At 42.6% G+C, this 25,347-nt stretch overlaps 1 pseudogene; it reads right to left on the bottom strand.

Annotated features, from left to right (window-relative positions):
* Positions 1-12,294: 12,294 nt before the first annotated feature.
* The window catches only part of LOC146870205 (adenosine receptor A3-like), a 109,496-nt pseudogene continuing 96,443 nt past the window's right edge, over positions 12,295-25,347 (bottom strand).

Below are 25,347 nucleotides of genomic sequence, written 5' to 3' on the forward strand. Positions count from 1 at the left end.
CGCCGTGCCAGCAGAAAAAGACCTGCCCCCAAGTCTAGCTTTCCTAACTCGCGGAACAGCTAACTGAAGCAAGGAGTTAGATCGCAGGTATCTCTCTTGATGGTAGCGGGGAAGTCTGAGTTTTAGATAGTTAGGGCAGGTTCCTTTTAGTGCTCTAAACGCTAGGGTAAGAGCTTTGAATTTTATTCTGCCTGCCACTGGGAGCCAATGCAGTTCGTGCAGATGCGGAGAGACATGATGTCTGAAAGGAATGTGCTTTATCAGTCTCCCAGCCGCATTCTGCATGATCTGCAGGCGTTGCACCAGATATTTCGGCAGACCAAGGTAGAGGCCGTTCGAGTAGTCCAGTCTGGATGTGACTGTCGAATGGACGACCATTTTGCGACACTCAACTGGTAGATAGGAAAGACATTTTCGGAGGTTTCTGAGTTTATAGAGACAACCTGTAGTGACCTGTTGTATGTGAGAGGAGAAAGAGAGATTCTCGTCCCATCTTACTCCCAGATTCTTTGCACTGGATCCAGGGGATGGTGCTGGGCCCATTTCGGGAGGCCACCATAGGTCGGGGGGAGGATGTGTACTTTTCCCAAAGAATAGTACCTCCGTTTTGCTTGCATTCAGTTTTAATTTGTTAGTATTCATCCAGCTTGCTACATCTCGAAGGCAGCCCTTAATTTTGCCAAAAGCTGCCTCCGACACCTCCGCATAGGGGAAGACTAATTGCGTATCATCTGCATACGAAATCGCCTTGACCCCCCATTTGGCAATCAAGGTAAAGAGTGGGGCTAAGTAAACATTAAAAAGTAACGGGCTGAGTGCCGACCCCTGGGGGACACCACACCAAAGGCGTTTTGGCTTAGAGGAGAAGGTGCCCAGTGCCACTTTCTGAGAGCGGTCTGTGAGATAAGAGTGAAGCCAGCTCAATGCCTTGTCTTCCAGACCCATGTCCTTCATCCTTCGCAGCAATCTGCTGTGATCCACTGTATCAAATGCGGCAGATAGATCCAGGAGCACCAGCATAGCTGATGCTCCTGAATCTAAGGACCACCTGATCGACTCGGCAACCTCGATAAGGGCCGTCTCGGTGCTGAAGCTGGACCTGAAACCTGACTGTGTTTCATGTAGAGTTCCTTTTTTTTCGATAAAGCTGTTCAGTTGACGTTGAATCAGCTTTTCGAGCATTTTTCCTGGGGCTGCTAGTAGGGAGATGGGACGGAGATTACTCAGGTCATCGGGAGCACCATTTGGCTTTTTTTTCAAAGGGAGAAATGTAGTATGTTTCCAACAATCAGGAAACGTGCCGGTCTCGATGGACGTGTTCCAGATATGTAGGAGTGGTGCTGCAATTGCGTCTGACATCATTTTCCAGAGTTTAGGTGGACATGGGTCATCAGGGGCCCCAGATTTGCATTTTTGTAGTTCTCTCAGTGCCTCAGCGAAAGTAATAGGGTGAAATTGAGTTAGGAGAAGGTGGGGCAGCTCAGTTTTAACAAGGTCCGCCATAACTGTAGGCTCGGGGCTCGTGAAGGAGTCATAAACCTTCATGATTTTTTTGTCAAAGAAATCAGAGATGTCTTCACAGAGTCTTGCGGACGGGATAATTTCCGTCTCGATAGCCCTAGGTTTAAAAAAGGATTGAACAATCTTAAAAACTTCTTTGCTAGATTGCTCCGCTTCGTGAATGGAGGACACAATGAATAATTTTTTGGCTTTTTTTATGGATTGATGTAGCCCGTGTAGGGCTTTTTTGTAGCAGATTTTTGCTGATTCAGAGTAGTTTACGTGCCAGAGGTACTCTGGCCTTTTGCATTTGCTTTTTTCAGCCATCAGTTCTGTAGAGAACCAAGGAGCGGAGGTGGATTCTCTGCGTGACGTGGCGACTTTAGCAGGAGCAATAGATTCCACTGTGTTGCCTATCCAGTGATTTAGCAGCACTGCATCAGAATCCACGTCTAAAGTCAGTAGTGGGGGGGTAGCTGCGAGAGCGGGGCAAAGGGTCTCTGCTGATAGGTTATCCCATTATTTCCACACATAGGAACGTTTCCCTGTTGTCTGAGAGTGGGATGGGAATGAGATTAAAAATGGGATTAGGAAGTGATCCGTCCATAACAATGGTAACGGGAATTTAGCTGAAGTATCCAATATGTTGGAAAAAATTAGGTCTAGCATATGGCCTGCCTGATGAGTTGGTCCAGAAGTAATTTGAGTTAGATTTGTGGCTTGCAGCGTGGTGATGAGTTGGGTGGCCTGAGGGCAATCAGGCCTGTCTGCATGAACATTGAAATCACCAACTACAATGTAATGTGGATGGGCTAGAGAGCTTTGGACTATAAAGTCCATAAGTTCACCGGTGTGGGTCGGGGAGCAGTCCGGGGGTCTGTAAATGATCAGGCCGGCTAGAGACAGTTGGGGATTAATTTGAAGGCAGAAGTGTAGCCCCTCTATACCAGGGAGAATAGTAGGTGTAGAGGACGTCAGAGTGTATTTTTCCTTGAAGATAATAGCCACTCCGCCACCCCTTCTGTCCTTCTCTCTGTTTGAGAAGCTTAATTTGAAACCCGGCGGGACAGCCAGAGGAATGGATGCCATATTATCCTCGTTGAGCCATGTTTCTGTAAGAAATAATGCGTCCCACTCCGAATCCGCTATTAGCAGATATATATCGTCAGCATGCTTAGGGAGGGATCTACAGTTCAGTAAACCAGCTCTAAAAAGAGTTGTAGAGGTGTTAGCTGTCAGACGGTTTGATCCTTTTGAGTATGTATTTATTTGAGGTGAAACATCACAAAGTGGTTTATTACACAGCGAGCAGGAGGGTGGTAGATCAAGATTAGTTAAATCGTGCTGGACGTTAGACATGGTTTAGCTGTATTCAGCGCCAGTAGTTCAGCGCTGGTCCAAACTATCCTACTTATGTGCAGCTGCTGACTGGCAGCATGGCAGGCGCTGGGCGCGGTCCGGTAACACTTAAAACATTTAATTTAAAAAGGAACACAATGAGGGGGTTGATTTTGCCATAGAAATCATGATTAGTGCTGAAGAAAGAAATATTAGGGCACATTTTGAGTGACTTCTCAAATCCTCTTCTATTTCATTTAAAAATTCTGATATGCAGACTGAAACATGCACTTTTAATACCAGCAGCAGACTTCTGTGGTGAGCAGTAGCTTTACTACAGTGATCTAATGAGCAACTAGAGTGCTAAAATTCAGAATGTATGGCAAATGTGTGACATATCTGAATACCTTCTTGATGGAATCAAAGTAAAAAACTGAAAGCATTTCCTACTGAGGAGACTGCAGTGAATGAGGAAAGGAGGAACCTTCATAACAAATAAATCTCCCAAGATGGCCACCAGAGACAAAAGTGCCCAAATTCAGCACAAATATCCCCCAGATGTAGCCCACATGTAGCCCACTGACAGAAGTGTGCAATACACTTATCTTTTGTGTATTTGCAGTTTTATATAGTGCAGACTTGTCAGGTATTGGAGTGCTTTACATGAGCATTGGTTACATCACACAAGATCAAATTCATTTTGGTTGTAGACATGGGGAGATTAAGTGATTTGACCAGAATCACTAAAATGTGGAGCTGAAGCAGAAACTCCAACCTGGTTCCCCAGTTGCAAAGTCTGCAGCTCTGAAAGTAACACCACATCCTCTCCCCTAGGTGCAACATTTAATCAAGTGTTCAACTGGATAAAAAAACATAAAGATTACAAATAATTTAAAAGTTCTTTGTCGCTATTTGAAAACTCAGAAAATATGTCCTCATTTTAGTTTTTTAGAGCACTAACCATAATTTTGATACAAATAAGACCCTCTCATATATGTAATTTCTAAAAGAAATGCTCTAGGTATTACAGTTTTGATTACATCAAGATGACGTCAGGCGTTCCACACTTTTGTAATAAATATAGAATGTTAGCAATCTAGTTGTTCATTGGGATACTATTGAGAGGCAGAGGCCAGGGGCATGGACTCTGAAAATTGAAGGCAGGTAGGAGAGTGCAGAGGCAACAATTTGACCACACTGGGCAGGCAGGAAGGGCAGTGGCAGCACAACAGACTATGGAGGGCAGTGGAAAGGGGGGCAGGGGCAACAAACCAACAATACAGGACTGGCAAGAGAGGCTGTAGCAATATAATAGACCATTGTGGGCAGAAGGAAGAGGCAGTGGTAGTACAACCATACATGCCAACAGACCCGTTTCAGCCAGGAAACGTCCAATGTTTTTAAGCTCAAATGGGCTTTATTTGATCTGTCTCCTGTCTACAATCTCCTCTTTTTCAATGTAACTCAAAGGGGAAAATCAATACCCCAGTTTGTTTTCAAAATCTCCCTCTTACCAAGTTCAAAATGTTCGCAAGTATGATACATTGGATCATGGTAGGCAGGAGGAATTGGGGTAGGGACATGGACTCGGATAACAGAGAACAGGAGGGACATGGAGAGGTGCACCAAACGGACCCTACAGGGCAGGCATCAGGGTTTGCAGCAGCACAATACACCACAGAGGGCATGCAGGACGGGAGTGCAGCACAACAATCCAAAGAAAGCAATAGGGAGGGGACAGGACCATGCACATGGACAACAGAGAACAGAGGGGAAAGAGGCAATGGTAGCTAGCTAACCATAATGGACAGACAGGAGAGAAAGCTGCAGCATAACAGACCATAAAGGGCAGGAGGGACAGATCAGGGGCATTACAATGGATCAGACAAGCCAGGAGGGAGGGAATAGGGGTCTGCAAATGGAAACAGAGGGCTGGGGGCAAGGGGGCAGGGCAGGAGCAGTAAGATGACAATGGAGGTCAGGCAGGATGGGCACTAGAAACAAGACACCATGGAGAGCAACAGTGAGACTATGATGGCATACTCACAGACCATGGAGGGAAGGTGGCGGGGTCAGGGGCAGCTAGCTGACCACACAGGGAAGGTGGGAGGGGCCATGGCAGCACAGAAGACCATGCATGGCAAGCGGGAGGGTTAGTGGCAGCACAATGGCTATGATGGGCAAGAAGGAGGGTGCAGGGGAATGCACAAAGGACCATGGAGGATAGAAGGGAGGGTCAGGACCTGGGCACAGACAAGAGAGTTCAAGGAAAGGGGCCTCACAACAGACCGCGCGGGGCAGGCAGGAGGAGCAGTTGCAGCACAACAGACCAGGGAGGGCAAAAGGGTGTGGCAGTAAAATGGACCATGGAGGAAAGGAGGAAGGGGATAGGTTCATGGCATGTGGACAGGCAGGGTGGAGGTGGCAGGGACAGGTTATAGTCATCTGACAATGCTAGGCAGGTGGGAGGGGAGGGGCAGCTCAACAGAACACTCAGAGTAGATAGGAGTGGCAGGTCCATGGAACATGGTGGGCAAAAAGGATGGAGCAGGGGCATGCACAAAGACATCGGAGGGCAGGGGTAAGGAGAATAGGGGCAGCAAGCTAAGCACAGAGGCTAAGCAGGAGGTCAATAATGGGCCATAGAATTGGGCAATGGAGGGCAGGAGGAGTGGACTGGTACATCATGCTAAATGGAGGGCAGTGGCAGCACATCAGACCATGCATGGCAGGAGGGAGGAGGCTTGTCCATGGATTCAGACAACAGAGGATAGGGAGGAGGTGGATGGGGCAGCAAGCTAACTGTTCAGAGAAGGTGGGTATTAGGAACTTTATTGTTTTTAAAATGTGTGTCTGTGCGAACTACTTAAAATATTAACAAGTATGCAGCATAATCTCACTTTTATTCAGGAAGAAGAGGACGTTTGTGACTGTGACTCCGGGCTCACTTGGCAGAAACACCCTCTGACCCTCCAACCCCCATCGCAAAATGTAATGCCCGTGAAAAGGAAAGGGTAGGTGGATGCAGTGTTATATAGAACATAGTCCTGAGAGCACGATTGAAAATGAAAACTAGATATAGTATATGGTATAAACAATGCACCAAAAAGTGTGATATAAGATGAACCGGGGCGTGAAATATAATATGCAATACATTGTGCACAATGACAGATTCATAGGAGAGCGCGAGATAGCACAGGCACTAGCGCGTGCTATGCGATATGCGCCTTGGAGTGTAATATGCACAGGGCAGTGTTGTGTAACCTAACTAGTCTCTAAAGTTGTAATATAAAATATGTGCTGGGGAGTGTAACGTTGCATATGCACTGTGACAAAGATATGGATCCCAGATTGTAATATGTATGGCATAGCGCTGTGCGTTATAACATAGGCATCGAGGAAGGCACGTTAGATGGGGCAATATAACCTGTGCGAAGGCAAGTGTGGCATGACATATTCACGGGGTGGTGTTACAGTGCACATGGGCTAGAGAGTGTCATAGCATACGCACTAGCTGGTGGAATACAACACAGAGGTGTGTGGCACTCGGCGGGCACTGGTGGGTGTAACACAGCATTGGGCTCAGCCAGGAGCACGCTGTGACTCTCAAGTGAGGTTCGTCTCCTTTCCAGAGAGTAAAATAAAAAGTATTACACATCCGGTGGTGGATGTGTGTTTTATTAACCGTGAGGGGGGTTTCTTGCATAGTTTGTTCGAATTTTTGTCGAATCCCCTTTGAATGGCTTGGTGTACGTGTGTATTAAATGTGCCCATCAATAGCTACCCATGTTTGTATAAATAAACAACAAGGGTGTCTACTTGGAGAGTACCCACCGGCAGGGGGCGCCGGGATTAGGCACGATAGGGCGTCAGACACGTCAGAGCCTCACTAGCGGTGTAAATACATTCCACGTGGATTCATTGTATGCATAGTCGCCTTTTAATGAATATCACGCAAATCGTCATGGTGATTGGTACATACGGTTTGTCCAGCATGTCCTAAGTGTTTCTATAAATATATTCTTTCTTTAAATAATAAAAAACAAAGGCCGGCCCCGGGGGATGGGGTCCCGGGGCCATAAGTGGCCTGAAGAGGGGGGCAACGCAGCCCCCCTCCTAAAGAATTTTTAAAAAAAGGCCATGACCCGGGGGTTGGGGTCCCCGGGGCTAATTAAGGCCTTGGGAGGGCCAAATTAATTTTTTTAACAAAAATAATTAGGGTGCAGGCCCTGGGGGATGGGGTCCCCAGGGCCAATAAATTAGTAAAAGAAGGGGGGCCACACAGCCCTGCTTCTTAAAAAATAATAATACTGGCATCGCCCTAGAGGCCGCGCCCCCTCCTTGCAGCACTCTGCAAACGCGCCCCCTGGCCAGTTGTAAGTTGGGGAATTAATTCCCCTTCAATACTGAGGGTCCCTGAGAGCCAACTGGCCCAACAGGTATCTCCAGTATGCGCCAGGGAGCTGCGTTGCAGACAGGTGTTCTGAGGCCATGCCCCTTTTTACACCTCTATGCAACGCAGCTCTGTGGCGCTTACTGGAGGTACCTAGTGGGCTAGTTTGACCCTAGGGACCCCTAGGATTCAAGGGGACTTAATTTCTCAACTAAGAACAGCCACAGGGCGCGTTTACACAGTGGTGAAGGGAGGGGACGGGGCCTGAGGTGACGTGTGTAAACACGCCCTGTGGCGCATTTTAAGTTGGGGAAATAATACCCTTTCAATCCTGAGGGACCCTGGGGGCCAACTAGCCCACCAGGTGCTTCCAATAAACACCACTGCTCTGCGTTGCAGAGAGGTGGTGCAGGCCGTGCCCCTTTTTACACCTCTCTGCAATGGCGCTTTCTGGACGTACCTAGTGGCCTAGTTGGACCCTAGGATTCAAATGAACTTAATCTCCCAACTAAAAACGGCCACAGGGCGTGTTTACACAGTGGTAAAGGGAGGGGACGGGGCCTGAGTTAACGTGTGCAAACACGCCCTGTGGCGCGTTTTAAGTTGGGGAAATAATTCCCCTTCAATCCTGAGGGACCATGGGGGCCAACTAGCCCACCAGGTGCTTCCAGTAAGCGCCACTGCGCTGCGTTGCAGAGAGGTGGTCTAGGCTGTGCCCCTTTTTACATCTCTCTGCAACGCAGCTCTGTGGCGCTTACTGGAGGTACCTAGTGGTCTAGTTGGACCCTAGGGACCCTCAGGATTCAAGGGGACTTAATCTCCCAACTTAAAACGGCCACAGGGCGCGTTTACACAGGGGGGAAGGGAGGGGACGTGACGTGTGCAAACACGCCCTGTGGCGCGTTTTAAGAGGTAGTTTTAATCCCCTGCCCTATTATATGCTAGGGGCTTACAGAGGAGGTCATGCTAATCACAGAGGGGCCCCAACGCATAGTGTTCCCTAGTGTATGTAGGTGTTTTCACTGTATTCTGAGTGTCTTTTAACATAGCACTGGCTCTAGGACTGGTTAGTCAGACTCAGTTACCACCAGTATCCGTCTGAAAAAGTTGAGGGTACATGATGATTTTGCAACAAGGCTTCTTTCTGTTCTTCTGTTTGTTCTTTCTGCACGTTATCCTTCTTCCTGCACTTTTCTTCGTATTTGAGGACTTCTGTTGCTTCTTTCTGCATTTCTTTTTTTTCTTTCTGTGCGTTTTTTCTTCTTTTTTCACATGTCCTATCTCTGTAGGCATAGTTAGAATTTAGCATTTAAAAAACCTTTGAAATTCACTGAAAAAAACCATAGGTTTCAGGCACGTTATAGTTAGGAATTAGCATTTAAAAAACCTTACAAAACCATTGATATTCCCCCGTTATAATTAGTTCAGCTAACTATAACTCGCGCGCCCGCAATGCACTGCTGATGACGTCACATATTACATCACTCATAACATGGTCAGTGACATCACTCATGACATCACGGAGGACATCTCAAATGACATCACTGATGACATCGCTGATGACATCATCCTTGTGATAGAGTGGCAGACCTCCTCTCCCCCTAATATAACCTTTGATACACACATTCAAAAATAGAAACTAAAATGGACATACCAATACCAGTTACAACGACCTATTCAGTAATTCTAAGATCCACATACACATCCACTCATTCACCAACAGTCCTATACAGTCACTCATACATGTACTCACTCATCATATGTACTCATACACCTATACATCACCACTCATCCATAGAGTTACTCACACACATAGTCACTCATGCTAATAAAGAATCAAACATCCATTTACTTGCATATACAGTTATACACACACCACCACACTTACTTTTACAGAAACTTACACATACTTAGTCTTTTAAACAATCACTTGTAGAAACACATACTTATTCATACAGGAACTCTTCCAATCTCTCACTCTCACATATACTCACTTATATACACCAATAGTCACATATACTAGTTTAAAACATATGTAGTTACTCATAAAGACACTATTAAGACAGTCATTCACTCACTAACACACCCATGCACACACTCATCCACCCATACAGTCCTGCACACATGCTGTCTTCAACACATACAAACAGTGAGTCACTTATTCATGCACCTATGCACTACGTAATACCCCCCACCGAACCATACAGACACTCAGACACTCATACTGATTCTCAAAAAACCAACTAATAACCTATATAGACACTCGTAGCTACTCACCAACCCATGCAGCCACTTATACACAAAGTGAGAGACTGATACAGATATTTACATATTTAAACATTACTCACTAAGAAATGTATTCACTAAGAAACACTTAATCAGTCAGTTATACAATCAATTTTTCAAAAACAAATCCTCCATTTAGACACTTATATTCCCATTTATTCTTCCATCGACCTTGAGATATACATATATAAAACATATGTAATTTTCAGAAAAATACACATTCACTGGAGGATGTCATCAGTGATGTCATCAGTGATGTCATTTGAGATGTTATCAGTGATGTCACTGACCATGTCATGAGTGATGTAATATGTGACGTCATCAGCAGTGCATTGCGGGCGCGCGAGTTATAGTTAGCTGAACTAACTATAACGGGGGAATATCAATGGTTTTGTACGAGTGAAAAGTCCAGCTATCTATAACGCCCCTGAAACCTATGGTTTTTTCAGTGAATTTCTAAGGTTTTTTAAATGCTAATTCCTAACTATAACGTGCCTGAAACCTATGGTTTTTTCAGTGAATATATATACATATATACCCTTGCAGACATAGAGTGACGCATAAATTATGCAAAAAAGAAGGAGAGAACTCTGGGTAGTTCCCAAGTTTAAGTGGATGGCAGCTCATGTACAGAGCACCCTCAACACCAGCGACACTCTAAATTTGCTCACCTCAAATGTCTGCTTTTCTATCAAAGTTTTTAAGCATAGGATTAGCACAATGCTATCCACGCCGAGATAGAAATGGACAAAGTCTTTTGCCATTTGTACAGCAAAGTCTTTAAGGATAGGATTTGCATAGTGCTATTCACGCCGAGCTGTAAAATGACAAAAGCCATTTATCACTCCAGGCACAGTATTATAGCTTTGGATTGGTAAAATACCATCCAAGCCAACCTGAAATGAATAAAAGCAACTCCTGACACGTGTTTCGCTGTCATTACAGCTCTTCAGAGAGGTTTAGCTTTGTCCAGACACAAGGGAGCACCCAGTATAAGTCGAAACAATGCCCTTGTAGACATAGAGTGATGCATAAATTATGCAAAATAAGAAGGAGAGAACTCTGGGTAGTTCCCAAGTTTAGGTGGATGGCAGCTCATGTACAGAGCACCCTCAACACCAGCGACACTCTAAATTTGCTCACCTCAAATGTCTGCTTTTCTATCAAAGTTTTTAAGCATAGGATTAGCACATTACTATTCACGCCGAGCTGTAAAATGACAAAGGCCATTTATCACTCCAGGCACAGTATTATAGCTTTGGATTGGTAAAATACCATCCAAGCAAACCTGAAATGAATAAAAGCAACCCCTGACATGTGTTCCGCTGTCATTACAGCTCTTCACAGAGGTTTAGCTTTGTCCTATCGCTAACAGGAAATTCCATGCATAAATTAATTAGAGGCTTTTTGCAAAACTTCTATGATAAAAATCAGATGATAAAATTCAGCAAAACAAAGGTTATGAAAATGAAAAAAGGTAATCAACATAGAAAACTGTTTGTTATTAACTTGAAATCTTTGGAAAAGTGTAGAAAAAAAATTCTTTACATGGGAATTTCAATTGCAAATGTGATTGGTCCTCACATATTAAGGAAGTTGTAAACAAGCTAAGTCATACTGCAAACATAGTACTAAGGAGTAAACATAAGCTAGTAAAACAGTCAATAATCATAATCTTACCAGTATTTAGACAAAAAGCTATTGCAATTGCTATGTATGTTTCATAATGATCTTTACTCCCGTTATGACCAGGTACCTCACTGCCAAACTGGTTTTTAGGTTTTGCCTTGACAGTGCATGTGCTAAAAGCACCTAAAAACTGGTTTATAGCCCGCCCATACCTACTGTTACTTACCATTGGTTGGCTCTCAACCTCACTCTCATTTCCTTGCTTCTCATTGGTCAGGTCCTCCTGCTGCTTACACTTTCTCTTCGGTTGTTCTGGTACTCCACTTGTCCATGGAGCTTGGACCAAGTACAGTTTCCTGTTTCTGCGCCCAGTGTCCTTTCAATTAACTGATGCCTGTAGAGGTACTTTTTACAATTTTTATTCCAGCACTCCTTAAGAGTCCATGATTAGTTTTAATTTACTTTGTATCATCTTTAAAAACATTAACAAATCTAAATAGCTTGCACAGAGCTCTTTTGCGTTTTTAATGTTTTTTTAAAGATGCTGCTCAGCAACGTGAGCTGCTGTGCAACATGGCCTAAAGTAAATAAAAACAGTGCTATGACGCCGTCAACACTGGCTGTGCCATAGCACTTTGTCTTTATTTACTTTGAACCATATTGTACAGGAGCCCGCACTGCTGTGCTACATCTTTAAAAAAAACATTGACACAAAAGGTCTTGCATTAGCAAAACCTATTGGCGTTGCCAGTGCTTGTTGGAATTGGGTTTAAGACCCATTTCAGATATTATTGCTCTGGCACCAGTATCATACAGGGTGAGGTTAAGTAGGAACCAGTATATTTGGCTGGTCTACATATATAGTGATTGTTGGAAGTTGTAGCACACAATAAACCGGACAAAAAACAATATATTTAATGGGAAAGTTATGCTTATGACCCTTGACATAGGGCAATTGTGGCTAACCCTGCCATACTCAGCCGTGACATGGCAACTTTAATCAAGGTAGATTTTTGGGCAATTTAACTTAATTGATTAGTAAATACCGCAGGCCTGGTTTGCAACTACCAAGTTACTGATACCACCCAGAGTGCATTAGTTGCAAGTAGTGATTTGTTTGTAAATAAAAGCAAGCACCAGGACTCTCCTTATTTCTTAAAAAAGCTATCAGGAATCACACCATCCACTGCATCTTCTAAGTTTACAAAGTGCCTGTTCCAGCGCTTACTACTGATGAAGCAAGTAAAATGAGCTTAAAATATGTGATTAGCCTGTGAAAATGTTAACACAAGAAATGCCCAAAGAAATGTAATAAAATGGAAAATGTGGCTTTCATTAAACGTGCAAATTAATGTGTAGCATGATTAGCATGATTTATTTATGTAGTAAGTATCCATTTCTATTATATTTACATTGTCAAGTTCAGCTAGTCCTCATTTATTCTCTATTTTTCTGAATTGCCTTTATGTTAACTTCTCTTAAATAGATACACGTTTTAGCAAGATGTTTCAAGGTGAAGAATTAAATAAATAATTAACTTCATTAGACATGTAATCCTCGTAGAATGTTCTGATTTCAATAAATGTTTTCTTTCCCTCTTAAGCTACATGTTCTCATCGCATTAGGTTAGATTTTAGGTGTCACTTATTCACAATAATGAATACCAACAGTATACTAAAACAATATAGTATGCAGGAAAATGAGAAGGTCATGATATAATTCCATAGAATTTACAGCTAGTTCTAAATAGCTAATAGAGTAAGATACAGGGGGGCAGATTTATGTTGGACTTGCGCCACTTTTACACAGCCGTTGCGTCACTTTTGTGACGCAGCGGCGGCGTAAACCCTGCGCCACGTTGCGCCCTATTTACATCGTGACGCATCTATGGAGATGCGTCACGGTGTAAAACCCTGCGTCACATGAAACCTGCGTCAGGTTTTATGTGGGTGTTTCTAAGCAGGGGGGGGGGGCGTTCCGTCGCAGGAACGCCCCTGAAAAGTGACTCAGGGAAATATACAAGATTTCACTGAGTCACTTTTCCAACGCAGATGCGTCAAAACACTGCGCCTGCTTGAAGCAGGCGTAAGGCTTGACGCACCACATTACAGATAGGGCAAGTTGGAAGAGTGCTGGAGTTGCTTGTCGCACGCAACACTACTTCAACACTGCGCCAACTTTACGCCCCAGATGCGACAGGCATCTGTTTATTCCTGCGCCATGATGCGCCGCATTGTAAATGCGGCGCATCATGGGTGGCGCAAGGGTAAACTTGCGTGCCGCATCTTTCCTGGCGCATCCCTGCTGATTTGCAGAGATGCGGCAGGCAACATAAATCTACCCCAGGGTTCTCATGGGAACTCAATGTGAAACGAATGTACATGAACATTTGCAACTTAGTGCGCTGCTTTCAGATAATGTGTTGCCATCTTCATATGTTACCTAACCCTGGGTTGTAAACTCCACTTCGCTCATGGAGTTTGTGGAGTTTTCCGCACTCTGCGTTACGCGGAGCTTGCAGAGTTCCTAAAAACTCTGCTTCGCAAAGTGGAGTTTTTTTCCTCGCTCGCATTCACCAGCGTCAAGTTGGCGAGCGCAAGCAAGGAAAATCCACCTCCCAGCAAGATTTTTCCTCATTGGCGATCGTCAACATCAAGTGGGCGATCGCGAGCATGGAAAATAAACCTCCCGGCGAGATTTCTCTACGCGGGGGGGGCAGGTTTCTCATTGCGAGTGGTCGCATATGCTCGCGACCGATCTACTTGAGAAACTGCCCGTTCACGTTGAGAAAGCTGCCGCTTGAGTAAAAATCTACCTGAGCGTCAGGAAAGGAAAGCTTGCGCTGTGCATGGTGCCGTTCGCAATGATTGCACAGTGCGGACAAGCATCCGGCACTGTGCAGTCACCGCGAACAGCATTTTTCTGCCGCACTCCACCGCTTGCGGAGCTCCGACCAGCACAGAGGAGTTTTTGTCCTACTTTGCTCAGTTTCGTAAAGCGCAACTAAGCGATCTCCGCCCAGGGTTCATGTTACCCTGGGAATGAAGGAGGATGTAGCACACCATCGAATGATCCTTTCACCATTGGACTAGGATGACCTAACACAGAAGAAGATGGATGCATATGTTTTTGTGTTCAATATATGTGTTCCTAGTTAGCAGACTTAAGAGCTCTTCTACTACCCTTTCCTTAGAGCATTCACTGAGAGCTTTATGCTGTTAAAACTAGTCCAGACTAATTGCTCTGTGACTATCCTTTTGCTGACTTTTGCCTTTTACACTCGAAGCTAGTGCTGAAGGTGTTTTCTAAATTCTTTTGAGAATATAGCTATTTCTGTGACTAACTTCTAATTGAGAGAGGAGACTCGGAAGAGTTTCCAGACCTGCTCTTTATGAAGAGTTCAATTAAAATGTAAATTCTTTTCTAAATGCTCCTTAAAATTCTCTATTTTTTCTGAAAAGGGCGCTTTATGGGTTCTGGTGTTATGAAAACCTAGAACACGCTCTGATTATAGAACTTCCAAAATGTATCTGGTATTCTGAAATATTTTTGACACTGGTTTTCATGTGTAACCTTTATAATCTGTCACATTAGTCAAAGATGTATCTTCTATAATATTGTTCAAGTGATTATGAAAGTCAAGAAGGCATGATGTTCTTTTTATAGTTCCCAGAAATCAACATGTTGTATTACATTTGCCAATGTTTGTTTTTATTGTATTTGAATCACCAAAACTATTATTCCACAAGACAGTACTAAGACACGTTGTTAATTGCTTCAAACACGTTTTGTAACCGCCGTGCCGGTACACGAGTTATGCAAATCATCCTCAGAACACGTTTCAACTGTTTCCAGAACCATGCGCTCTCAGTCCTATTTAAACCCCACCCGCTTTGATTCAGCGCTTCGCTGCTTGTGAGCTCCACTTACCTGACTCCGTCTCCTGTTGGCTCCGGACTCCTGCCTTGAATCCAGGACCCTGCTCCGACTCTTGACATCCCGGAGATTCTCACCTTCGGGTTTCCGGTGGTGTCGTCTTCCGCTTCCTGGAGGTCGTCACTGAACTTCCTGCACACACAAAAAGAAAGAGAAAAGTTCAACAACATCAGTTGCTTAGCAACCCTCGAGGAAATGAAGGTAACGCTCTAAACAAAACAACTTACGAGGTAAGAGCACTTTGTTTCAAGCACTATTTCAACACAAGGACTCATCGGGAGAGAAACCCGATTAACCCTTCACAAACTAAAGTATAAGGAGTTATTGGCATATTGGTAAATTCAGGAATGTTTTAAGACTACGCAAATTCAGCGGTAGGCTTCGAGATCTAGAAGCTTACGAATTACAGCTGTAAAAGAACTTTGGAGTAGACTAAAGAAACAAACTCTGGAGTTTATCAAAGAACTTTAGTACTTTAAAAAGAAGCCAGATCTTCACTGTTACCAAATATACATATATTTGGAAAGACTTTTTTTTACTTTCTTTTATTTTATTTTTTCAAATCATTTCAGAATCCCGTTTAAGTTAAGATCCAAAAAACTATCCGGTATAATGTGTTGATAGAGATGACTAATGAGAGATACATTTAGTTAAGGCGGCAGTGCACTTTATTACACTGAAGTTATTGTTTATTTGTTACAGTGAGATAAACGCTGAATGTCCACAATTCAATGATATTATCTAGATGGTGATTTCAATGTCCAGGTTCTTTTCTGTGGTATGTTTAGAAAACAGAAGTAAGTGTTTTACAGAAGTCTAACGACAATTACATAGCTAGTTACAATTGTGTTTCTATGTCTTTAAAGACAGGTGCTCCTGAAACCTAGAAAACAGAAAAATACAGAAGTTCACCCTGGCCATTGTCCGAACGATACAATCACCGAGACACCAGTGTTATCTTTTCTCTCTCTTCCCATTCCCCCCTTCCCCCAAGGGTCAGACGGAATCGCAAGAATTATAACTCCTTGCGCTACCGGCTGGCTTCAGGGAGATTCGGGGACAGGCAGCATCGAAGAAGGAACAACCGGAGTTCAGGTGGGTGACTTTGCAACATCTGGTACGTTCGGATCTATTAGAGTATAATAGGTAACTTTCCTTTATGGAACTTGCTGTAATATTTTCTGATTGTTGCTAAATATTATTTTTCTTTATATTTCTCTAAATTGATTTATCTAATTTTTTAATCTGATTCAATAGATTACAAACCAAATTACTAAACATAAAATGATAAATAAAGATTAAAAAATTCATCCAAACTCTCCTTATTGACTGAACATAAGTGGTGTTAAAATTTGATATTGACTTATGCTCCTACTTTCTAAAACAGAAAAGATCCAGCCAACCTGAAGAAGAACAAGGTGCAGATTTGGAGAACACCTTTGTAAGTCAAGGGTTTAACTGATTTAAAGAAAAGATACTCACGTGTTCGGCACTGTAACCATGCGTAACATTTTGCACTACTTCAAATCACTTTGAGTTGTAAGAATGGACTAAAGGCACTGTGTATTTTTTATATGAAAGTGCGGGCGCCCAGTACCGGCAAACATAGGCACAAATTGAACACTGGTTGCAAGTTATACATCAATTTGATCAAGCCAGAGGGACGGCACACTTTATACTGCAAATTTTGCCTTTGTACATTGGCAGCTAATGATAATAGACCCAAGTGGGACAAGGCCTTATACAACACTGACCCCCCTCTGTGACTGTAGCTTTGGGGCGGGGCAGGTAAAAAATTAGGATCTTTGTGGTAATTTCTAAAAAGTCCATCACAGACCACAAAAGGGCCTGTTCCTCTCTTTAGAGCCATCCAGGTGATAAATAGTGTTGGTTCACTTGCACTCTGCTATGAATCTGCTGATCCCTAGATCTGTAACACAGCAAACTCCTATGTATGGACTTCTGGGTGTGATACAAGAAAAGCTGTGCACAGGCCAAGGAATACATCATTTAAGACCAATCATTTTTGTATTTCATGTTTATAGGAAGATAGCTTTTTACTGTTGTTATTCTGAGAATAAACATTTATCATAGAATACTTGTAAGTAATGTTATGAACTGGGTTTTTATTGGGTATGGTTTTTATAAGTATTTTTATTAAATCATGTAGAGTAAAAGTGTGATGATACTTTTGTATTCGGGAACATTGGCAATGGTGAGCGTTTTAAAAATGTATTATTTAACTTGTTATGGCTTTAGGTGAAGCAATAAAGTAATTTGAGTTTGACTCTCTCACCGTATATTGTTGGCCCTCTTGTGTATCATTTTGCCACCTGTGGAGTGTTTTTTTCATTACAATGCAGAGGGACTATTTTCATTTGAAGTACAAATAATCATAACACTTTTTGTCACAATAAATTCTCTATCATGTACATGCATTTTGTAAGGAGAGCAATTCTTGTTGTTATTGTTTTCACTGCTGCAAGCATATTATTAATGCTTTTGCTGGAATTGAGTTTGAATCTAATCTTAAAATGGGCATTGGGTTGACTTTATAGACAGGAATAGCCTGACCCCAAGATGGCTACCCCACGTTTTGGGATAAAAACAACAAAAGGCACAATCTGCTTCGGGTAGGCTTCTTGGGATAAGGTCATCAAAAAGACAACCCACATGCTGACATGCGCCTTTTCAATTAGAGTATCTACATGCTCCGTGCTGACACCTTTTCTCTCTTTTGGAGCAGCTCTTCTGCTGGGAATCACATACAGCGATTCTCGCAAGGATTATGTGCAAGTACATAACCCCTTGCACTTCGCAATTGATTGGATCTTTGAAAAATTCCTAACAAATTTAAGGCCAACCAAGTTCAAAGCACTGCTGTGTGTTTTTAAATATTTTTTTTACTACTACACATAGTGCACAGGCTCCTCTCCAGGGCTTTGAATACATGGCCCTCGAATAAGCCATCATCAGACCTTGTTTCCATGGTGGCATAGAATCTTCTAGTTATAAGATTACTGTTAATGAGCGCAGTCATCAAAAAAGAGTTGTAAATAAGGAGGAAGATAAAAAGTTAATTTATCGTTTTATCTAAATCTTACAGATGAAATAATCAGTCACCTGGACCCAGAATAAAACAGAAACAAGGAGTAGTGTTGGAAGCCTGAACTCAACAATTTATAACTGGAATCTGTGTCTTTAATGAATGTTATAGCCAATCTGGCTTTTTTGTGCTAACACAACATAACAGTTTTTTTGCATGCCTGCGTTTGCATGTGATTGTATATAAAACTAGACCTAATGGTTTCGCGCAACAAATATTTGGTATTTAGTTGTGATGTAGCAGTCCAAGCATAATAGTGGTCAACAGTGTGAAGCATAAACCTGTTCTGGAGTTTCTCCGTTGAACCAAACGTTATGGAAAAGTGCCTAATGGGCACACAGTCAATCAACAACTGGGCCAACAAATTCCACTGCTTTATAACACCCTTGTCTCTCTGAGTCCTCCTCTGCAGGGTGCATAGTGCTCTGGGACTCCTGCTCTGATGCAGCCTTCCCTCCGAGATCAACTTCATGATCTTATATGCGTACACAATGGGGTTCATGCCTGAATTTGCATGAGACAATAATATAGCGACATAGAGGACGGCTTTCGGGATGTGAATAATGGGGTTGAAAAGGTGCAGGCAGTCCAGGATACAGAGTGGGAGCCAGCACAGAGCGAACAAAAGTAGCACAAGGGCCAGCGATTTGGCTGTTTTGTTCTCCTTTCTGTAATATTTTTGTGTGTCTTTATTTTTTGTGGTATTTTGGCTCAATAGTTTTCAAATGTGGTAAAAGATTGGCATATAATATTATCATAATGATTAAAGGTGACAAGATCCAACCAAAAGAGCTAAAATATACCATGAAATCCATGCTCACTACTGATGTAAATTGACACGCCTGGTGAGTGATGGTAGCCTCACTGGCTGGTAGCCGAGCCCTTTGGTTCCAGCCAAACATGGGCAGAAAGCCCATGGGTGAAGACACAACCCAACACACACTGATGCATGTCCAAATTTTCCTGGTAGTTGCCACCGTCCTGCACCTGGGAAACAAATTAGAAAACCTTCAGAAAGCTTATTAAATAATGTGAACAATCAACGTAAGGCTTGTTATCTTGAGTTTGTCTAAGGAATAGGACATTGTTAGTGACATAATAGTGAAAAGATCACCGGCAAAATAGGACTCACTCGTATAGGAGTCGTTTTTATTCAGATTTTCACAATTTAAGGACCAAGGACCCATCTACATATAAAGACTACCCTACATACAAAGACTACCAACACTCCCATTGACATATTTAATGCCCTTTGAGTCAAAATCTTGTTGACATATCAGTCTCTTATATGCAAATACTATTTGTAACTTATGGATTTTGCATGGCTGGGGTGCTGTCAAAATAATTATATTGGATGTAAACTTAAATAAACAGACAATAACTTTTCCTTATATTTTCTCTGTATGCAAAAATAAACTTCCGCTAGACTTATCTCTAAGAGATAGGAATGTGGTAATGACCTTTAAAGGATTATGTACTATTACACAAATTATCTACCACTCTAGGTTTTATTTTTCCCTGTTTAGTACGCTCACAATGTGCAAACCGGTGATACACCTGGATCATACTGCAACCGGCACGCCTCCTCCCCACGATAGGAGCAACAACAAGCGAGAGCTAGACTCCAGTTGTGTGGTCAAAATGAGTCATAGCCATTTAAACAAAATACAATATCAAAGAATGATAATTCAGTTACATACACAATCGAAATGAAGACATTACACAAGATTCCACTGCTTGTGATAATTTTTTTAATACTGCAATAAAAATAAAATGATTGAGTGGTGGTGAAACAGGTAGAGATCCAAATTCTCCGCTTTACATTCACCTGAAAATGATTGCATTCCAGATAGAAAATTTCTTATTTACATCCTCTGCAGTTGCAAGCAGATGATGTCAACAATGTACCTCCCCACCCAAGTGGTCAATGGCAAATGAAACCATCAACATTTATACAGGCTTGAGAGTTGAAATAGGTGAGAAATTACATAAATTAAATGCGATTGCTACAGAAAAGCACGATTCATCAGGGAATCGCATAACACCCCGTCCCTGCAAGTGCACCAGTGGCATGCCCAGCCACCCAGAAAAGCCCCATTAAGAATCATATCCAGGCTACCGAAGGGTAGGGCTAAGTGGTCCGGGACCACTGGCAGGTCAGTCCCTCGTCCAGAGAGCCCCTACCACGAAAATCATTACCCCATGAATGGAACTAACCAGGAAAGTAGAATTATGTCTCTGGTAGCACTGTTATCATCTCAAAAAATGACCATCACAGGGTGAAGAGGTTATTTGCGAACTTTCACTCTGCTCTGCCCAGCATGTACTTCCACTGAGATAGCAACAATGACTGTTTGAATGAAGCGATCTGGCTTTTGTCGGGAAGGTGCACCGTGTCTCTGTTAAACATTTCCACGCTCCAGAGCTGGACAAAGTTATGCCTGGTGGTGCTCGTGAATGAGTCCGCAGATAGCTTTTAGACCCATTTGGTCATAGCCCTGTAACAAGAGCCATTCGGCCATACTGACTGAGTTATGATCCCCGACCAGAAATGTTTTGCTCCTTGTAGTCTCTTTCTCACTTTTTATAAGTTTGCAAAGAATAAATCTCTGGAAGGACAAAAAGGAATGCAGCTGGGTCTAAGAAGACTGCACCACCTGGACTAGTCACTATGTCAAAAAATGATATTGCCCACCTCAAATGATCTACCGCTTGTAGACCATAGAAATGAATATATGAACTAGTTGGATGAGAGGCAATATACACACACACAGTTTGTACAGAAAAACAGCATATCAATAATAAAACGTCAGCATAGAGTCGTTTCTGGTATTTTATTTCCAGATGTACTTGATATGCAAATGATGGAACCAGTCAACGCGTTTCGCCCAAAAATGGGCGTCTTCAGGGCTGTAATGGCATACAATGAGGGTATATTTAGAATGTTGGTATAAGACCACGTAAAACATATTAATGAGTGAAAAATAGCAAAAGTTAGAGAAAAGAGGAAGAGAAACGAGAGGAAAAAATGCAACCAAGGAGTGATGGAGTTATGGAAGAATAGTGAAACCGTGGAGGGGATAGAATAGCCTGCCATTGGAAAGAAAAAGTGAAAGCACCAGTGAGATCCAAAAGATGTGTTTAGATGTTGCAGAGTAGTGGAAGCCCACAGAATCCTTTTGGATAATAAATGCAGTGATTCACAAGTGGAGCTAGGTCAAAAGAAAAAAGTGCCTGTGCTCAGAGAGAGACTATTAAAATCAAAGGGTAGCTGGCTTACCAATAAGATAATGATATGAGTTAGATCCTCAGTAGCTGGATCAAGAACGGGGAATAAAACCGTTCTGAAAAAAGGCAAATTCAGAAATAGAGATAAATGTCCCGTTACGCATGCCAAAACTTTCATGATATAATGGAAGTACAGATAGTGCAAGGGTGTGCAAGCATAATACCTAAGACATTATGAAGAGTTCTTGTGGTGGAGAACAGTTTAAGCGAGGTACCTGCGGATAAAGGATTAGTGCGATAAGCACGAGGAAGTTTTTCAGTGCTAGTAGTTCAACACACCGCAAGGTGAAACCAATAAATGAGTATTATTATAAAAATGTTTAAATATGGGAGAACGGTCAAGTATCCACTTATGAAATACTTAAAGTAAAGTGATCAGAAACCTAAACAAAGCCGAATATGTGTTTAAAAATGAGAACGGTAGTGAGAAGCGAAGTGGTAATGCACACAGTTAGGGATAGTCATGTATGGTGCGCATGAAGCGCAAAGACATTAAAAATACATTTTGCATGTGACTAGAAGTGGAGCACACCGTTTTAAATGGAGTCGAGAGTCTGGTCTATAGCGGAAATGACCACCATTGAGGTAAAATTGTACGTTGCGCATAAGGCGCCCATAGTAAAACGCACGCACGCGTGTGAACAAATCTATAACTACAATCGTCACCTTACAAGAAATGCGGCGCGCAAGAGATCAAATACGAAAGAGTGGGTAAATCTTACCGTATTTCAGTATTCACGGTGAAATGTATCAGAGCCGTGTCCAGAACGCGTCCTGTAGCCAGCGTGTCTGGTAGAATCTGCCCAGCGCTTGCATGCGCTGCTAAGAAGCGTGAGTCTATTTCCGGTAAATTGGAAACTAGACTGCACAAGGCAAAGGAGTAAATACTCACTTCCGGGGTGTTACTACGCGCGGCAACATCTAAACACATCTTTTGGATGTCACTGGTGCTTTCACTTTTTCTTTCCGACGGCACGCTATTCAATCCCCTCCACGGTTTCACCATTCTTCAATAACTCCATCACTCCTTGGTTGCGTTGTTTCCTCTCGTCTCTTTTCCTCTTTTCTCTAACTTTTGCTATTTTTCACTCATTAATATGTTTTGCGTGGTCTTATACCAACATTCTAAATTATACCCTCATTGTATGCCATTACAGCCCTGAAGAAGCACATGTTTGGGCGAAACGCGTTGGCTGGTTCCATCAATTGCATATCAAGTATATCTGGAAATAAAAGGCCAGAAACGACTCTCTGCTGACGTTTTATTACTGATGTGTTTTTTTCTGTACAAACTGTGTGTGCGTATATATTGCCTCTCATCCAACTAGTTTATTTATTCGTTTCTATGGTCTACAAGCTGTAGATCATTTGAGGTGGGCAATATCGTTTTTTGACGTAGTGACTAGTCCAGGTGGTGCAGTCTTCTAAGACCCAGCTGCTTTCCTTTTTGTCCTTCCACTAATCAAGGGTCGATTAGCACGCCAGGCACACGCCTAAACAAATACATACAAAATTAATTTTGACAATGACAGAGAGGAACTTGCTAAAGATCTCTTCAAACCCAACAGTGAGATGAAACAAGTAGTCTCCAGTGGGGGGAAAAAGAACGAAGAGCTCAAGCTGAAGTTTCAGAAATCTGAGAGGTTAAAAAAAAAGAGCTATCTAAGTGGTGGGACGTGGTTACCGTCAAAAAATACCTTGAAAATAAAAAGGTCCCTAGAGGTTTGAGGATACTCACAGTCCCCAATTTTGATGACCGTGACCCGGATATCCCGTCTGAATCGGAGGATAATCTACACAACTCATCATTTATTTTGATGAGGATTCTGATAGCCCATGCTGACAGAAAATGCTCTAAACTACAAGCTGAAATTAAAACTCTAGAAGATGAAATCAGACAGCTTAACTTGACAGAGGCTACCACCAAAGATTACGCAATCCTGAAAGACCAGATTACCAACCACGAGACAATTGTTAAGAACAGGAAGTTGCACAAATTCATGCGAGACGACCGTGAATATGACAATGGCCGTATCTTTATGTTTGCAGCTAAATTTGACAACATACAGGTTCCCAAAAGCAACACACTAACTCCACCTAATACAGGGAGCATCTCAAGTATTAGTGTCAGTTCCGATGCCTCGTCTATCGAGGAAACCAACAGAAGGGATCACAGAAACAAGTGTACAGGGAGCATGTTCCTCAACTTTTTTAGAGAAGGTCCTCCGTTTTAGAATTGGGAACAAAAAACAAAGAGACAAACCAGGAGAGGCGGGAGGAGAAAAAAAACGTAGAAAAAGATCGAGTTCTGACAAGATATCAGAAAAGTCAAATGAACAAACGCTAACTGTATATAATGATGACACTGCGACTATTACGTCTGTAAATACTGTTGATGACAATTTAGTTTTGAATCTGTCAGATTATCCTTTGAATGTGCATGAAATCAATGTATTGAATGAAGGCCTTGGATATTGTCTGGTGTTTACCAGGGTTTGTTCACTGATCTCCACGTTGATCTTTACAAATTTATTAGACATGCTGAGCTTGAATGTCACTTTGCTCTTAACAACTATGAACCTACCAGAACTGTTGTCACTACACCACAAATTGATGTTACTGTGTCACATGTTCAGAATGTGGCCACGCTTCTCTCTTTGGACGCTGATAATGAATCTTCATGTGAACACGTTCTGGAGAGCATGAATATTGTACAAGATTTCACCTGTGATAGTGGTCTCCACAACCGAAGCAAATCCATGCCCCAGGGTGCACACCTCAATAGTCTTGATGTTTTCCACAACCTAGTAACAGAAGAACTATACCGCTTAGAGGATAAGCATAAAACCAGAGCTAAGAGGTACAATGTGGACAACCTCACATCACTTGAGAGGGCACCGATCCAAAATGTACGCACTAATGGTGACATCATAATACGAGAGGCGGACAAAGGGGGCAATGTTGTTATGAATAGGACTGATTATGAGAGTGAGGTAGAAAGACCGTTGAACAACACTGCACTTTACACCAAACTCACTCACAATCCTTGCACAATTGCCACCCTTAGAATCAACACCCAACTGACACATTAGAAGGAGGTGGCTCTCTTATCTGACACAGAAAACAAGTTTAATTCCATCAATAACCCTAGATATCCGTGCATATATCTTCTTCCTAAGACACATAAGGAGATGCCTTTCCACCAGGACGACCAATCATTTTGGGAATTGGCTCCATGACCGTGGCCCTTGCTAAGTTTGTGGATACCTTTCTGCAGCGGTTAGTGACTAACTTACCCTCATACATCAGGGATAGTACGGACCTACTTAACAAATTTGTAGACTTAGAATGGAACAAAACCATGTGGTTTGTCACACTGGATGTAGAATCCTTGTATACCTGCATTAAAAGAGACCTTGGGGAGCGAGCTGTGGATTTCTATCTCTCCACCAGACATGCCAGTCTATATGACCACAACCAGATGTTATTAGAGATGATAGACCTCATCCTGGACAATAACTTCTTTATATTCAACACCACGTGGTATAAACAAGAGCAGGGGACCGCCATGGGATCTAAATTTGCGCCGTCGTATGCCAACCTCTTCATGGGGTGGATGGAGCGCACCCATGCATGGTCCAGAGCGGCCTCAGAATGGACCAAACATATCCAATTCTGGGGCCGCTACATTGATGACATTATCATCATCTGGACAGGCACTGGTCCAGAACTGAAAGAGTACTTCCATTTTTTCAATGATAACACTCTCAATGTCTCCTTTACCCTCGGAATGTCTCAAACCAAGATACACTTCCATGACTTGGAAATATATGTCCAGGGCAACACTATTCACAGTACACTTCACAGGAAG

Source organism: Triturus cristatus, chromosome 1_1, assembly GCF_964204655.1.
Source record: "Triturus cristatus chromosome 1_1, aTriCri1.1, whole genome shotgun sequence".
In the NCBI taxonomy this organism is placed as follows: domain Eukaryota; kingdom Metazoa; phylum Chordata; class Amphibia; order Caudata; family Salamandridae; genus Triturus; species Triturus cristatus.